Source organism: Mustela nivalis, assembly GCF_964662115.1.
Source record: "Mustela nivalis genome assembly, contig: HAP1_SCAFFOLD_631, whole genome shotgun sequence".
NCBI classification, from domain to species: domain Eukaryota; kingdom Metazoa; phylum Chordata; class Mammalia; order Carnivora; family Mustelidae; genus Mustela; species Mustela nivalis.
In genome coordinates, this window is record NW_028136031.1 from 158834 (window position 1) to 176987 (window position 18154).

At 50.3% G+C, this 18154-nt stretch overlaps 1 long non-coding RNA gene across 1 annotated transcript; it reads right to left on the reverse strand.

Annotated features, from left to right (window-relative positions):
- Positions 1–8009: 8009 nt before the first annotated feature.
- LOC309857332 lies at positions 8010–9079 on the reverse strand. Its single transcript, XR_014307639.1, has 3 exons — positions 8957–9079; positions 8318–8507; positions 8010–8054 (listed from the first exon to the last, which is right to left on the reverse strand). It is a non-coding gene; the product is annotated as an uncharacterized lncRNA (long non-coding RNA).
- Positions 9080–18154: the final 9075 nt, after the last annotated feature.

The window sequence follows — 18154 nt, forward strand, 5'->3', positions numbered from 1 at the left end:
TGTCAGTCGACGCTTGGGTGGCTTCCCCCTTTTGGCTGTTGTGAGAAAAGCTTCTCTGAATATGGTTACTTGTACTTTAAATTGGGGGGCAGGCATATAGGCTGCAGTGGAATTCTGTGTCTGATATGTTGAGGAGCCACCATTTCTTTTTTTTCCCCACTAACGAACCATTTTACTCCATTCCTTCACACGGCAGAGCAAGATTGCCATTTATGGATCTTCCTCATTTTGTTTATCCTGTTCCCCATGGAGGGATGTTTGCATAGTTCCTGGGTTTTGCCCATAGTGAACATGGCTGCTGTGAGTGTTTCTGTACATTTTTGTTTGTTGGTTTGAACCAATATTTTCATTTGGGGGGGGGGTGTATAACTAGGAGTGTAATTGTTGAACCATTTGGTAATTCTGCTTTGATTTATTTGAGTAAATGCCAAACTATTTTACATGTAGACTACACCATTTTTCACAAGCGAGGTTTAAGCATTTCAGTTTCTCAACAGGTTTTTGTCATTTTTAGTTTTCTTGATCATAATGATTCTAGTGTAAAAGACATCTAACTGGTTTAAATCTTCATTTCCATAAAGACTAATGATGTTTAACATCAATTCATGTGCTAGTCACCATTTGTATGATTTCTCTACAGAAAGCGCTATCCCAGTCCTTCATTTTAAAAATGGGGTTGTCTTTTTGTTGAAGAGTTCTAAAAGCTCCTTACATACCTTGGGCATCAGACTCTTATTGGATAAATAATATACAAATATTTCCTTCCATTTGGGGGCTACCTTTTCACTTTCTGGAGAGTATCTTCTGAGGTACAAAGATTTAAAATTTTTTTTTTACATTTCTTTTTTAAGTGAGTGAGAGAGAGTGTGCGAGTAGACAGGGTCAGAGGGAGAAGGAAAGAGAATCTTAAGCAGGCCCCACACTCGGTGTGGAGCCTGATGCGGGGCTCGATCTCATAACCCTGAGTTCATGATCTGAGCCAAAATTAAGAGTCAGACAGTTAATCAACTGAGCTACCCAGGTGCCCAGGACAGATTTTTAATTTTGAGGATATTATTTTATCTGTTTTTTTCTTTCCCTTTATATGCTTTGATATCAGATGTAAAAGCATTGCTAAATCCAAGGTGTTGAAGATCTATCTCCATTTGTTTCTGCTAGAGTATATAATTTTACCTCTTACATTTAAGCCTTTAACTTATTTTGAGTTAATGTTTATATGTGGTGTGATGTAAGGGTCCAGTTCCATCCCTCTTTGCGTGGATAGTCAGTTGTCTGGCACCCTTTGTTGAAAAGACAATTCTGTCCCCCCAGTGCAATGTTGTCCCTTTTGACCCTTGTCAAAATTCAGAGGACCACAGATGAAGGGGTGTATTTCTGGGCTCTCTATTAAATCCTGCTGATCTGTATGCATACTTTTTTTTAAAAGATTTTATTTATTTATTTGATAGAGATCGATCACAAGTAGGTGAAGAGGCAGGCAGAGAGAGAGGAAGAAGCAGGCTCCCTGCTAAGCAGAGATTCCCAATTCAGGGCTCCATCCCAGGACCCTGGGATCATGACCCCACCAAAGGCAGAGGCTTTAACTCACTGAGCCACCCAGGTGCCCCTGTATGCATACTTTAAAAAATTATTATATTTATTATTAAATTTTTCAAATTTAAATTCAATTAATTAACATATATGTAGTATTCTTTTCAAGGGCTATGCATACCTTTAGGACAGGATCACAATGTTTTAGTATTAAGATTCAAACATTGGAAGTATGACCTCTCGCCTTTGATTTTCTTTTTCAAGATTGTTTCAGCTGTCTTGTGGTCCCTGAAAATTCCATATAACTAGTAGGATTAGCTTGTGTGTTTCTTCCAAAAGGCCTTTGTGAAATGTCTTGGGAACACACTGAATCTCCATATTGCGTTGTGTACTGTTGCCATCTTACCAATAGTATGTCTCTCATCACCGTGGGGAGTCCTCAGACTGATGTAGGTTTCCATACTTTCTCTCAGCAAAGTTTCGTACTTTCCAGTGTACAAGACATGCACGTTGATTACCTCTATTCCTAAGCATTTTGTCAATGTTGGTGTTTCCTAAAATGGAATTGTTTCCTTAAATTCCATTTTGGATGATTCATTGCGTGTGTATACAAATGAGAGATTTTTGTGTATTGATATTTTGTCCTGGATCTTTGTAGAATTAGGGTATATATTACAAAGGTGGTGGGTTGTGCACAGAGCACTAAAGTTCCGGATAGTCATTTCCTTGACGTCCATCTCGTGGGTCTTGCTGGCATCTGGGAGTGGTTATGCTGGAGGGGTCATTTTGGTGCCCGCCGGGTCTTTGACTCTTTGACTTAAGAGATGAGCCTGAAGGAGGGAGGTCATCGGTTAGGAAGGCCAGAGTGCATGTGGGTAAAGGCCTCTTTAGCTCAGAGAGCGGGAAGCTTCAGGCCCCTGCAACACACCTTGCCCTGTTCATTGCTTCCAGCTTCCTGGTTGTGAGTTCTGTCCTTCTAATGAATTGGTGAGGTAGTAAGTAACACGTTTCCCTGAGTTACATGAGCCTCTATTAGAGCAGACTGCGAGCAGACTCTTGGAACCTGAGTAGCAGACTCTTAGAACCTGAGTACAGACCTACGATCTGTAGCCCATAGCTCAGAAAAATGGGTGACTTCTCTGCCCAGCCACTGTCTGACCCCTAAGTTAACAGCATAGGGATCCAGTGACCCCACACAGCAAAGAACACAGACTTGACAAAGATTGCTCAGAAAAGTCAGAGCCAACAGTAGTAACTACAGCGAGTAGCCAGAAGGAGGCCTAGTGTAAGGAAGGTCTGATTTCAGAATGCTTCCATGATAATATTCATCGTCACACCCTGAATTCGTCAGTAGGGCCAAGTCCCCAAGCTGGGGTTCAGGTAGCTTCCAAATGTTCCACCTGCCTCTCCCTGGCTCCCCCAGCCATGCACAGCCCTGTGTTGCTTCCCAGGAGAGGGCAGATTTAACCAAGGTCCGGAAGATGGGAAGGGTTTCCTGACTCCCCGTCACCACCCCCTACCCAGGGCTGCAAGAGAGGACAGTTTCCTTCAGCTTCTCTTTAGGTCCCTAGTGGGGTCTGGAAATTGACAGAGAGAGATGAACAGGAGAAAAGCAGGCAAAGCGTATTGATTTTTTTTGGTGGGAACCTCATATGAACATGGAGACCAGCAGAGGTGACTGGAGCAGGCGGCTCTTCTCACTTTTAGACAAAGAAGCCATGGATGTGGGAAGAACTGAGAGAGACAGGGGTTGGGACTAGGGCTGGTAAATGATGAAGAGGTAACTAGGAAGATAAAGGTTCAGTTAAGCAGGTTTGTTCCTACAGCCTTTGGGGCCCTGAATTCTTCCTTGACTCTGGTGAGAAGCATGTCCTCCCTGCGGTCTAGGCAGAGCAAGTGCCACATGGGAGTTTTCTGACCTGCTTCAGGGAAGAAGGGCTGATGGCTGGGGATCCGAGGAACTTTTCTGCTTCTGCTCAATGCAAAATTCTTTCAGTTTCTGTGTTGCCAAGGTGCCATATTTGGGGTAGTGTGTCCTGACCCTCACCAGCCTGGCACTGCGCTCCTTCTCCTCCTCGTATCCAGGACATTGGATGTGCTGCTTTGGAGATATCCCAAACCTGGGGCCGTCCCTTGTCCAGGGAGCACCTGCCTGCAGGGTTGGGGGGGTGCCTACGACTTCCCACATGGGTGCCCGGTTGCTATGGGTGGCCACCCCTCCTTGGGGAGATAGTGTGAGAGTGTGCCGATCTTACTTCAAGAAACTGAAGTGGTGGTGGGATCATACAGGAGTTCTAATGTTAGTGTCTTGGGGAACCTCCATTTCTTCCCACCATGGCTGTACTAACCAAAGTCAATTCTCCATGATTTTACCTAAAACCAGAGATTTTTCAAGAACCTCACCAGCAGAGAACATGAGAACATTTTCAAGACCTTGCTAATTATACTAACCACAGGAACAAACTGGTAACTCAGAAACTATTGAAATGAAGAACTGGTTCTCCTTCTCCCATGTCTGGCTAGTGCGCTGCGCTCTGGCTCGATCCCACCTCAGGCAGCTGGAAGGTTGACCTCCCAGGTCGGCTCCACTGAGATGGCTACTGTTTCCAGAAATTCTTCGGGATGTGGCCGGTGTTGCCCACCTGTGCACGGATCATGTTGGCGACCTCTGACAGTGGAGCCACAGGTCCTCCAGGCATGGTCCCTCCCTGGCCCCCAGTGGAGCCGTCACACTGAGGGTTTAATGGGACAGGAGCTGCCCCCAGGGAAAACCACCCGAGATTCCCACTGTCCCTACCTGACCTCCAGATGCTACTCAGTTACTCCTGAGCTTCTGGTGTCTTCCTGGGACCCTGACCTGGCTGTTTTCAGACAGCTCATCCAGTGGTACCCTCACTTTCTGGGATGGGGATTTGCTGGAGTCTGCAGTGTGTCAGGCTGCCTCACCTGGATCGCTTCTTAAAGGTACATCGTCTGGGCCATCTGAGGACCCAAGACTGTGGGTCTGTGGCCTGGAGGGTTTCTGAGCAGAGCTGGTCGGATGGGAGGGCTGTAAGGCCCAAGTCAGGTTTCCAGAAAGCTGTTTGTGGTCCCTGGCATCCTACCAGTTTTGAATCAAGCCCTGAGATCTTTAAAATGTCAGCAGTATCACAGCGTAGGCCAGAAAATCAGGTCTCCGAGCGCCTAACCCCACCTAAACTATTGCCACTTTTTGCACTTGAGCTGAGGACAGAGGATTTGGAGTCGGAGTTTGAGGGGAGATTGTGGGCCAGATTCTGTGTTTGGGGACACAGGCCATCCAGAAAGCTTGTGCTGAGCCTGAGGAGGGGGCCTGTGTGGAGACCCCAGCTGCAGACACTGCTGTCTGCCGATGCCCCCTCAACCTGCCCCAGGGCACCTGATGCTGGGGGAGCACCTGGCCCTCTCTCCCGCGTCAGCGGTGCCTCCTCCCCTAACAGTCACCGCCAGCCCGCAGCCTGAGAAGGTGGATACCGCAATGATGTCCAGCCCTGGGGACAGATCCCCTGTGTGTGGGACATGGTCTCCCAGCAGGGCTGAGTGCCAGGCCCCCCCGGTGCTCGCTCTCCTCCTGGGGGCTCAAGGTGGCACATCCCCAGTCAGGCTCCCTGGGCCCAACTCCTCCCCTTCTCAGAGACCACCCCTGGCCCAGGCTCCACACGCTGGGACGGCATCAGGTCATCTAGACCTTCTGGACTCATGCTCCCATGGCCGTGACATGGGCACAGGCTGGCCTCACAGACTCATCAGGGAGGACCCAGTGCAGGAAGATGCAGGCCACTGCAAGGGAGATGCCAAGTGACCCCGGAGGGAGCACACAGGCCTGCACAAAGCATGGGGCTCTTGGAGCCCAGTGTGCGATGTGGGCACCCAGCCAAGGGGCACAGGAAATCCTGGCGAGGGTGTCCTGGTGGGGGGAGATAGACCACCAGAAGGTCACAGGAGAGGCAGGAGACAAGGAACATGACAGGACAGAGCTTCCCAAGGAGGTCGGTGGAAGGATCAGAGGCTCGCAGAGACCCTGGGAACACTCGGAGGCGCTGGAGATGTTGGTTGAAACACTGTCATTTGGTCAGAAACATTGTTTCACAAACCCACAGTCATTGCTGGATGATTTACTCTTTGTTGCTTGTAGGAATCAGGGACTATAGAGCCATTAGCACTCATGGTGCATGAAGTCTAGGATGTATTTACTTTTCATCAATCTTGGGGACTAGATTTTCCTAGAGGAAGTGCTAAGCATGGGTCTCTCCCTTGTTTTCTTTGTGCAAAGGGCCTCGTTTCAGGAGCAGATTCCTGGTGCTCATCACCACGGCTAGCCCTGAGGCCTGCCCCATCACCTCCCCCAGTGGACATGACCACGTGGGCTGGGGGTGCTCCCTGATGAAGCCCCAGTGCTCCTGTGGCCCCCAGATCCTCTGCTGAATGCAGGAGGGCATGAGAGAGGGAGGGGGTGAAGGGAGGGAAAGGAGATGGAGCGGGACAACAGGGAGGGGGAGAGGAGGAAGGCAGGGGAGGGGGAGGCCGAGATGGGAGGGGGGCAGTGAGGGGGAGGGCGGAAGTGGAGAGGAGGAGGAAGGTAGGGTGGGGAGGAGGAGGCTTAGAGGGAGAGAGGAACACAAGGGAGGAGTGTCAGAGGGAGGGAAGGGGGATGAGAGGGAGGGGGGCAGGGTGGGTGATGCAGTGGGGAAAGGGGTGGAGGGGAAGGAGCAGGGGGTGGGGGGATGATGAATGGGAGGGTGAGTAAGTGGGGGAAGGAGGGAAACCCCGAAGCCAGGTGCACACATCAGGAACCATTATTTAGGGTGAGGTCGGAGGCATCACAGCCCGGGCCCGGGATGGTGGCACTGGGCACGTCCATCTGTCCTCTCGGTGCTGTGCTTCCTTCTCCTTGGCCCTTTGTCACCCTGGTTCCTCTCCACTTCCTCAACAACTCCGATATTCCCAGAAGCAGGGTGGCAGGACGGGGTCCCAGGAGGTGCTTTCTAGATCTCGTGCCCCCGATGACTCTGGGACAGTAGCTACAGGACATTCTGCCATAAGGACTGGGACTGAGGATCCCACCATGTCCTAGGGCGTTAGCGCTGTTCCATTCCCGGTCTTTCCCCCACCATTGCGCTGAACACTCCCGATGGTACATCCGTGAAAGACCGTGCCAGAGTGGCCGGGAGTGAGTGCCAGGCCAGGCATGGCTAGGTGTGGCTGCACCTGCTGCCCAGAATAGGTGCTGCTCACTGTTCCCAGTCACCCTTCTCTCCAGGGGACCTGCATTGACCCCCGGATCTTCACCATCTCCCCAGGGCTGCCGGTCCCCAGACCGGACACCTGCCATTCTGAGGGTGACTGGCGCTGCCTCCATAGGGTTTCCTTTGCCCATGTCCTTCCCCGGGAGCTCCCGAATCTCCAACACATGCCCCCACGTGCCTGTTCTCCCCCCTGGACTTGCAGCATTTGGTCTCTGTCCCTGCGGACCCCATGACTTGGAGCCTGGTTTCGACCAGAGTCAGGTGAAAGTATTATTTGGTCTTGAGTTGTGAGCTATGTGTTTGATCTCTGTGGTGTGTCTTCCAACTTTCTGTGTTTCCTGGTTTCCGTGTGAGCTACAGAGGAGCCAGCCGTGTCTTTTCTGGGGTCAGGCTGTGGTGTCCCAGCAGGAACAAGGGTCTCACCCCAAGATTGTGCCCATAATTCCTAAAGGGGCCTCTGTGATTACATCTCATCTGTAATCCATCAGGCATGTCAATATCGAATAAAGGAAAATCTATGTTAAATTAGCACAGAAAAAAATAAATCCCCTTTCAAAATCGGTGGGCAGACACAAAGGCACCTGTTGTGTGATTCCACGTATAGAAACATGCAGAACAGGGAATGGAAGAGAGAAAGCAGCTCAGGGGTGCAAGCATCTGGGCTGGAAGAGAAATGGCCAGATAGGGCTTTGGGTTCAGGGTCTCCTTTGGGGAAGGAGATATCCTGCAGCAATGTTCTGTCGTGTGGTGGGTAAACGCTGGGAATGTACTTAAACTCATGATGCATTGAACTGGAAACAAGTAATTTTATTTAAAACGAATGATAAATAGTATACAGAACACGTAAAGACAAAATCAAAATCAGTATGTAGCAGAAAGGAAAAATGTACACGTCGGGCACAAAACGTTCCTGCAGGTTGCCAGGGTCGGGGGATAGAACAAAGGGTAACTGTTCTAGGAGGAAGGCTGTGGGCACCAGAAGGGGCTCTGGGCGCTCCTCAGGAGGAGGAGTAGGGGGAGGAGCAGGGGCGGATTCCAGAGCAGAGGCACAGATGTTGTCAGGGGCAGGATCCATAGCAAAGGCAGGCCCTGGGACAGATGCAGACCCCAGCTCTTCCCGGACAGAGTCAGCCTCGCTGTGGGCAGGTGCCCAGTCACCTGCTGGCTCCGGGTCTCCTCCTGAAGTCCCTGCAGGCACCATCCCTGCCTCTGGAACTGTGGATGCAGGTGGGGCCAGCTCTGGCTCCTCCGATGGAGCAGCTATGACAGGAGGAAAGCGCACCAGCATGCCTGTTTCTCCATATGCTTTTGCAGAGACAGAGCTCAGCCCAGGGCCTCCCGGAGAAGCCGCAGCCACGGAGGAACCCTCACCGGGACATCTCCCTGACTGCGGTCCGCCCGCTGCGAGCTCTGAGCCCAGTCCTGGCTCCTGGCCCCACACCAGCCTCTGGGGTCTCCTGCCCTTGGGGCGCGGCACCGACCCACCCGCAGACACCCACGTGCCCCAGCCCCGGCCTTCTCACCCTCAGGCTCGGCCTGCATGGGCTCCGGCTCCTGGACCACGTGGTGGTGTAGGCGTGCAGGCAGTGTCAGCGGCCTTCCCCCAGAGTCCCCAGTCCCTGCTCCTGCAGAGCTCGGTACGGTCACTCTCCTGGTCAGGGAGATGGAGCGGGTGTCCGCCAGCCTCCTTCCTATTTCATCGTCACTAGTGCTCTGCACAGACAGACCCCGGGAGCCAGCCCCGACCGTTAGAGCCCTGCCCAGCCGTCCTCCCTGTCTTCCTGCCCACCCCCCTGCCGCTCCCAGATCAGACCCAGACGGTGTGTGCACAGCGCCACACCTGGCACAGGGACCCATACCTGCAGGACACGGGATGCACCCTGGGGGGAAGCTACTGTCCCTACTCTCACAGGAGGCAGCCTCCCACGCCCACAACCCACCCAGCCAGCCTCGACCTGGGTGTGAACATGAACTGCCCACCGGGCATCTGACCCCTTGTCAGCCTGTTCTTGAATGGGGTGGGCGCACCTCACTAGAGCCTTTATACACACACACACACACACACACACACACACAAACAAGCATGGGGAGGGACCTAGCGCTGTACAGGTTGAATCAGAGCATGTGGGGCTGGGGGCTGGCTCTGGGCCTCATGGTGTTACCTTTCTCTTCTTTTGGCCAAATGGCCAGAGCCATCGGGGAGCCTTAAGACAACATCCCCAGTGAGGGAAAGCATGTGCAGGGCATGATTTCTTCAGCTTGCAGCCTCCACATGTAGGAACACAACAGAACATGTTGCTTATTCAAAGATCCGCAACAAAATGAGCTGGGCGGGGGGCTGTCTCTGTGTGTGGGTGCCTGGTTACCTGGGTCCCCAATTGTGTTGCGCTCTATTGTGAGGAAAGTGAGGTCACCACTGCCTGGGGTCTGCTTACCAACCACTTCCTCCCACACAAGAGCCCCGCCCGGTGGGTCCCCCTCCCCCGCGTGCTCAATGCTCAGCCTCTGCTCCATGCCCCGTCCATACAGTGACAGCCACACAGCCCACCCACAGCACCTGCGAGGCCTGGGGGCAGCCAGTGTCCCCACTGTGAGGATACAGGGCTGGGTTCGGACTGGGTTCCTGCTCGTGCCCAGGGCTATGAGCCTGGACAGACCCTGTGCTTCTCAGGGCCTCCCCGGCTCCCGGCCTGCCCAGTGGGGGCTTCTGGTTTCTAGTCCTAGGGACGCATTCAGGGGTAGGACCTCCAAATATGTTCTGTACCTGCTCTCACAGGAGGCTGGTAAGCACCCGTGGGAATGCAGGGATGAGTGGGGGCTGGGCGGGGCATAGAGCACAGCTCAGAGGGGCCTGGATCTGCTCTGGGATTCAGGCAAAGCCACCCTCCTCCTGCCTGTCTCCCAGCCCTGTGGGAAGGTTGCAGTGAATGATTCCGACCTTGTTCTCTCGTAGCACATGGCCAAATGTTTTCCAGTTTACCAGACTGTAAGGGCATTAGGACAGAAGAGGGTTGGTCCCTGAACTCCTTAGCTCGTTAAAAACCGTCCTCTAATTTATGAGCAATCTTCTAAATCAAGTGTATCTTAACTAGATATTAGAGTTAGGCTCAAGGTCACATTGCATACATCAACTATGGACAGCTTTTCGAATGTCAATCTTAACTGCCTAAAGTGTTTTATAAAATGGGAAAGGATATAGTCACCAAAGCACTGAGCACATTACCTGTCGCAGGAAATAGGTAAGGAAACATAATTATTGTTTCATCTCAGCTGAGGCAAGGGGCTGGTCCTACAGGTACCTGGCAGGTAGCATGTGTGGCCAGCTGCCCATCTCCCCCGATACCCACACCCAGCTCAGCACATCCTCTGCTGTGGTCAAGGGCAGAAAAAAGATGGACCAGGTGCAACTGTGACTCCCTCCTGTCAGGCATGGCTTGCTTCCGACAGGTAGAGAAGTGGACCAGCTCACATACACATGACATGTTCTTTGGTCCTTGCTATCAGACTCCCTTTTCTTTCATCCTGGTCCTGAACCTTTAGCTCCTGTGAGAACTTGGGTTTACTGGTTTCTGGTGACATTTCAAAGCGTAGATCTGTGTTGCCTTTGTTCCCTGTCCTTGGATCAAAGATGAAGGCAGAAAAAGTCATCATACTCTGAAAGCAACATAAAGACATATCAAGTGTACTCTGTCCCCGGCACCTCGACATGAAAGCAACGGCAAACTATGGACTTCATGTTCTACCCAGTGAGCTTTAGGGACTCCTGTATGCATGTAAAATGTAATTGTACTGAAAACACATCGTTACCAATCTTTAGACTTGCAGAAGACAGTTTAGGGACACTGCACCTTACCTACCTTTTCATTTCCGCTTTGGCCAATGCCTGGTCACACTGACACATGTAGCCTTACAAGGGCACATCTGTGACATCCTCTTGGTGCAATCCCAGTCCCCCAACCCCTTGGTCTGGCCAACTCTGCACACCCCCAGTCGTCCTGAGCCTCCCCTGGAGTGACACAGCTGTGATCATCCTCCTGGATCATTCCAGGTCTCCCTGCCCCCAGGTCTGGCCAATGCTGCACACTCCCAGGCCTTCCGAGTGTCCCCTGTCATGGCATCTGTCACACAAGACTGTCATTTATTTTCTCTCGGTCTGTGCTTTCTGCATGAGGTAGATCTCTCTCACAGATGCCTGTCTGCATGACAGGTGGAGGAATGCTTTCGGGATCTTTTGTCCTGGAAGAGCAGGCATCCTTCAAAACCCTGATGGCCAGGGGGAGTCTCTGTCCCTCTGTGTGTCCCCAGCCTCTGTGGAACATAGCGTCCAGGATGAGGGATTTGGGAGTCCTCACAGATGAAGTTTGTTCTCTGAAGGTGGCCTCCTTCTGAGATCATCATGGAACCCCATTATGTGGCCGTTCCTGTGGGACAGGAAGCACAGAAAGTACTGTACTGTGTTCTCCTTGCACACTGTGGCTAACATAGAGGAAATATACACTCACACTCACAAGTTCACACTTACACCTCCGTTTCTGAGCATCACGATCATGTAAACTACACTGAATTCCCACGGGCAGCAGACATGTGGACGTGCCACTCAAGGTATAAATACAGGAGGATGGAGATGGAGTTCTGGCTAAAAGAATGGAAGTCCTTGCCTCTGGGGATGAAGAAATTTGATTTTACCCAGAAGGCGCTACATTCCACTCAAAGAAGTGACGTGACCCTAGGATCTTTGGGATCAGCACAGACTTTTCTGTAAAATCTTATGTAAAGATTTTCAGGTCAGTGTTGCAGTCCATGTGGTCTCTCTGACAGTGACTCCACTCTTATATTGAGGCTTGAAAGCAGTCACATACCGTCCACACCAAATGTTCCAGCCACATTGGATTGACAGAATGCAGGGGGTGGTCCCATTTGGCCCTTGGGAGTAGTTTCCCACACCCCAGATTTTCAGCATGGTGGATGGTGGGGGGAGAGGGCTCTTCTTTTCCCGTGGCAGTTGGGAGTACACTGGGATCTCTCCTGGCAGACCCGGCCCCTCCACTTGAAGGGAAAAAAAGATGATTGTGGGATTGGCTAACAATTAAGTCCGCAGGAATTCCCCCACATTTCTCTGTAGGCCTCGCTTGCCAAAAGATGTTTGTCTGTGGTTGAATTCCATGTAGGTATTGCTTCGCTAAGTATGCCCTTATTGTCTCGCGGGTATATCTGTGGGTTATATACCACACAGATGGTCATCTTGTTCAGGCCAAGACCATGAGCACATTGAGGGTTCTCCAGAGTTAGCAGAGGTTCTAGCATGTGTGGGCCTCAGGACAATTCCAGTTCAGCCCTCAGCAATGTTATGGAGCCCCTGGCTTCCTGGGTCCTCGTTGGCTCTGGCACAGGCTTGGCCTAGGCCACTTCTGTAGTTGTGATGGAAAACCCCTGGTCTGGGTGGTCCACCCCATGCCTGGCTCTGCAGGCTGACACCCGAGGTCCTCCCACCTCATTGGCTTGGACCAGGTCACATGTCAGTGGATGAGCCAATCCCTGGAGCCAGGGAGTGGAGCAGTGGAGGCTGGCACATGTTGTTAGGACCTCTGTTGTAATGATTTTTCTAATGGCTGGGGTGGTAAGATCTTCTAGGATGCATCTGTTAATAAAATGATTATTAATTTCTGATAATACATGTGTCCAAGATGCTGGCTTAGCACCTCGCACCTCAGTCCCAGCACCTCAGTACTACTGTACTACACTGCAGAGGCGATGGCTGAGAATGAGCAAGGTGGTTGGAAACTGGTCTGGAGTGCACAAGGGAAGGGGGTGTGTGTGTAGGGGATTGGGGATAATAGCTCTGGCCAAGCTGTATCTCCAACTTCCCTAGGTTCAAGAAGGTGCAGGGAATCCGTGGTGTTTCACCTTCCATCATTTTGCAGATGAAGAATATGGCTTTTCCGTGGACTATGGCAAGACTTCTTCCAAGTATCTCTAGTTGATACAGAAGTCGGGGAGAGCAGAACCCTCCATCTGCTAGGATAGGCGTGAGAGGCTTTGTGCTCTCTAGAAGGGGTCTGGCTTTTGAGGGCTCACTGTGAGCCTGCATGCAGGACTAATGAGGGCATTTCATGGTTTAGTTCTAAGGATGGAGTATTGGAAGAATGTGGTGTCCCATGTAATCCTGGGAAGAGGACAGGTCTGCAGTTCACTGTAGAGTTACTTCATGGGAGTGGTGGTGATCTGCAGTATCTGCCTCATGAGATGTCTGTCCTTTATTGAGTTCTGGGTGTGCTTTCTGGAACTGTGTTCTAATGGCTGGGATTCCAAGGAGTGGGATTTTTTGGCATCACTGTAAGAGTTGGTCCACCAGGAGTGGGCAAGTCCCTTTCTGCTGCTGAGAATTGTGTCTCTAGCGGTTGGAGTGTGTATTACAAACCCTAGAGGTCAATGGTGAGGTGGTTACAGTGGTGAGCCTGCTATTGTTATTGATGATTTTTTTTTAAAGATTTTATTTATTTATTTGACAGAGAGAAATCACAAGTAGATGGAGAGGCAGGTAGAGAGAGAGAGGAAGGGAAGCAGGCTCCCTGCCGAGCAGAGAGCCCGATGCGGGACTCGATCCCAGGAACCTGAGATCATGACCTGAGCCGAAGGCAGTGGCTTAACCCACTGAGCCACCCAGGCGCCCCTGTTATTGATGATTTTTAAGGGTGAATTCCATAGGATGAGATGTTAGATCTTATGGTTAGGGATCCTCATTAAGTACCCAGAAAGGTGCTTTTTCAGAATTTCATATATCTTTTTTATTACTTCTAATAGTCTTCCTCGTACTTGGTGTTCCAATGAGCAGTGCATTACAACATTGCCTGCATTTTACCCGTGTGTTAATGGGGATTTGAGAAAAGAAAATGTGTCAGTGATTCTACAGATTGTACACTGGAACAGCCAAATAGTGAAATTTTTTTTTTTTTCATTTTTGACACAAGGTAGGATGTATCCTGCTGGGATTCTTAATTTAAACCAGGAGAGAGGGTCCTCTTTTGGTACTAGTTTTGAGTACCATAGGCCTTCCTAGGGAACATTATCAGATTCTGTTGGAAATTTGGTCTTTTTATTGTGGAAGAATCAGGAGTCAACCAATTTTTGTCTCCTGTTTCATTTTCTTTCTTTCTTTCTTTCTTTCTTTCTTTTTTTTTAAAGATTTTATTTATTTATTTGACAGACAGAGATCACAAGTAGGCAGAGAGGCAGGCAGAGAGAGAGAGAGAGAGAGAGAGAGAGAGAAGCAGGCTTCCTGCGGAGCAGGGAGCCTGATGCGGGGCTCGATCCCAGGACCCTGAGATCATGACCCGAGCCGAAGGCAGCAGCCCAAACCACTGAGCCACCCAGGCGCCCCTCCTGTTTCATTTTCCATGAACATTTCCATGATATTTGGTTTCACACCTCTACCATTATGAAGTCATCCCAGCATTGGCACCAGTTCACCCTTCTCTGCCAAGGGGATGTTTGGGACAAGATGAAAGCCGTTTCTGGGTGACTGGTAAACTCTAGTACCAGAATTCTGTCAGTAGGGAATTACTGGAATCCTAAGTTCCAAACCAGCTCCTGACAGCAAACGAAATATATTTCAGATTTAGACATATCAGAGAGAAATTTTGTGTTTACAGTGAAAACTGAAGAAAATGTGTCATCACTAAACCTAATGTTAACTCCTACCATTGATGCTGAAACCTAACCTGACTCTATAACCCAAGCTGGAACCCTGAATCCTAAAACTGAAATTGAGCCCAAAGCCTGGACTCTGAATCTGAGTCCTGGATCCAAGCCCTGAGCCACAAACCCTAACCCTAAACTAGAACTCTGAGTCATGAACCCTGATCTGAAATCCCAGCATGAAGCCAACCCCCAAATTTGACCTTGAACTTTTTACCATAAGCCCTGAAACTTAGACCCTAAATCATAAACCTAAAGCTCTAAACACTAACTGTTCCCTTGCCCCTCACTCTAAATCCTCACCCTAATCTTAAACCCTCTCCCTGATCTAGAATTCTGACTGAAACCTGAACCTGAACCCAAATTCCAACCCTTCACCACACTTTGCTTATGCATTCGTCATTGATAGATATTTACAGTTTCTACCTTTTGATTTTTGTGAACATTGTTTAGGTTGAGGGCTAGGGTTAGGGTCTTGGATTGGGGTGAGGGCCAGGCTTGAGAGCAAGTTTAGGTCTGATTGTGGGTTTGCTTCAGGGCCAGTGTCATGTTCGGTGTCACTGTTTGAGGGACTGTTGTCATTCCATATTGTTTCCAAGTCACTGTTCCTTAGCAATTTTTGGAGAAGCTGGGGGTATATTGGGCTCCATGCAGCTTGAATTTCCGGAATGAAGTGGCTTCAGCTGGACCCTGGGAGGGAGCAGGTGCTTCCATTGAAGGGTGAGCTCCCCTAGTCCTGCACTGCCCTCCCTCGCCAGCAGAGGGCGCAAGACCCCAGCTCCTGCCCTGAGCCTGACCTGGGCAGCTGCACTAGGGACAGGAGCCCAGCCTCATCAGGGCCTGCTGGGAGACTTCTGGAGGCACTGGAGTCGCTCCCACCCTGACAGAGGCCACTCCCGCCCTGACAGGACTCGCTGTGGAGGATGTGGGGTCGCGTCCACACTTACAGCAGTGCAGCCTCCTCAGGACCAGCCTCTGGAGGAGAAGGTGAGGAGAAGCCACCTGAGCGGAGACAGGGAAGGGGGTGTGTGGTCTCAGGCTCCCAGGGAAGAAGGGCAATCTGTGTACACAATGGGGCTTCCATGGTTATGTGTGCGGTGACGTGGCCTCCCGCAGTGCTATGTGCGGCTGCGGGTTCTCCCCTTTCTAGGCTTGGATGTGCGCCCCGGGTCCCACCTCTGTGTTTGGGCACATGCGGATTTGGTTCCTGGGGTTCCTCAGACTACAGTCAGGGAGCGGCCTCAGTGCTCGTCGCCCCCCACCCTGGCTTGGCCGTGCGGGGTCCTTCCCATGTCCACACCCGCTTCAGGGTTGGTCCAGAGTCTGGAAGTTCAGGAGCGACAGCGTGGACTCTGTAGACAGCTTTGGGGAGAGGATGTATATTCCCGGTGTCGGTTCCTCCCTGAGCACAGAGTGTTTCCCCAACTCCGTGTGTCTCCCTCCATGTCTGTCATCAGTGTTTCACGGCTGTCAGAAGACAGGTCTGTCACCTCTTCGTTCAGGGAACTCCTGGCTTTTTGGTCTTTTGGATGCAGTCGTAAATGAGATTGTTCTCCGTAGTCTCTTTCTGATGGTTCCTTTGGAGCATGTAGAAATGCATGTGATTAGTGTATATTGATTTTGTTCCTTGCAAGTGTCTGGAATTTATGAGTTCTGTTTGCCTTGAACTCAAACTGCCAGTTATTTGACCAGCCAGATGGGTTTATTTGGGAAGAGCAGAGAACGGCAGTCTGGGCTGAGCAAGCTCCGGTTCCATCACAGGCAAGTGCAAGAAACAAAGGAGAGGAAAGTTATTTCATGGAGAAGGAGGAAGAAGTTGGGAGGGGTGCTTGGAAGGAAAGTCCACTGAAGAGAGGCGGGGGTTCGGGGTGATGGAGGATTCTCCCTGGCTGAGCTGCAGGGATGGTGATTTCTGGTAGATGAACCTCCAGCTTCCCCTGTGGGGCCTGGAAGGGATGAGTCTCTCCTGTGGGGGATTCTGATGTGGGGTCTGTGATGGGCATTGAGCGGCAAGTGCCCCCTTCCACCCTCCCCTTCTGGAGTGCCTAGTCCGCTTTACTGAGGCTTCCCTTCATGCTAACATGTGGCCTCCTCCAAGGGTGAGTGGCCTCTGCACGGTGGGTGACCTGGATCTGGGAGGTCTTGGCCTTCATCCCGAAGTCCGATGTCCTCTCTGCTTCTGTGACTTTGTGCTAACATGGATGTTTGGGAGAGTCATTTACTCTGCGGTGAGTTCAAAGTGCAGGCATCTTGTCACAGCTGCACACATGCACTTTATAATTTTACCTCTTACATTTAAGCCTTTAACTTATTTTGAGTTAATGTTTATATATATGGTATTAGGTAAGGGTCCAGTTCCATCCCTCTGTGCGTGGATAGTCAGTTGTCCGGCACCCTTTGTTGAAAAGACAATTCTGTCCCCCCAGTGCAATGTTGACCACCCTTGTCAAAATTCAGAGGACCACAGGTGAAGGGGTTTATTTCTGGGCTCTCTATTAACTCCTACTGATCTGTATGCATACTTATTTTTTAAGATTTATTTATTTATTTGACAGGCAGACATTGATCACAAATAGGCGAAGAGGCAGGCAGAGAGAGAGGAAGAAGCAGTCTCCCTGTTGAGCAGAGATTCCCAATTCAGGGCTCCATCCCGGGACCCTGGGATCATGACCCCACTAAAGGCAGAGGCTTTAACTCACTGAGCCACCCAGGCGCCCCTGTATGCATACTTTAAAAAATTTTTAAAATTTATTTTAAAATTTTCAAATTTAAATTTAATTTATTAACATATATGTAGTATTCTTTTCAAGGGCTATGCATACCTTTAGGACAGGATCACAATGTTTTAGTTACTGTTGCTTTGTATTAAGATTCAAACATTGGAAGTATGACCTTTCGCCTTTGATTTTCTTTTTCAAGATTGTTTCGGCTGTCCTGTGGTCCCTGAAAATTCCATATGACTGTTAGGATTAGCTTGTGTGTTTCTTCCAAAAGGCCTTTGTGAAATGTCTTGGGAACACACTGAATCTCCACATTGCGTTGTGTACTGTTGCCATCTTACCAATAGTATGTCTTTCATCACCGTGGGGAGTCCTCAGACTGATGTAGGTTTCCGTTACTTTCTCTCAGCAAAGTTTCGTACTTTCCAGTGTACAAGACATGCACGTTGATTACCTCTATTCCTAAGCATTTTGTCAATGTTGGTGTTTCCTAAAATGGAATTGTTTCCTTAAATTCCATTTTGGATGATTCATTGCGTGTGTATACAAATGAGAGATTTTTGTGTATTGATATTTTGTCCTGGAACTTTGTAGAATTAGGGTATAAATTACAAAGGTGGTGGGTCGTGCACAGAGCATTAAAGTTCTGGACAGTCATTGCCTTGGGGTCCATCTCGTGGGTCTTGCTGGCATCTGGGAGTGGTTATGCTGGAGGGGTCATTGTGGTGCCAGTCAGGTCTTTGACTCTTTGACTTAAGAGATGAGCCTGAAGGAGGGAGGTCGTCGGTTAGGAAGGTCAGAGTGCAGGTGGGTAAAGGCCTCTTTAGCTCAGAGAGTGGGAAGCTTCAGGCCCCTGCAACACACCTTGCCCTGTTCATTGCTTCCAGGTTCCTGGTCGTGAGTTCTGGCCTTCTAATGAACTGGTGAGGTAGTAAGTAACACGTT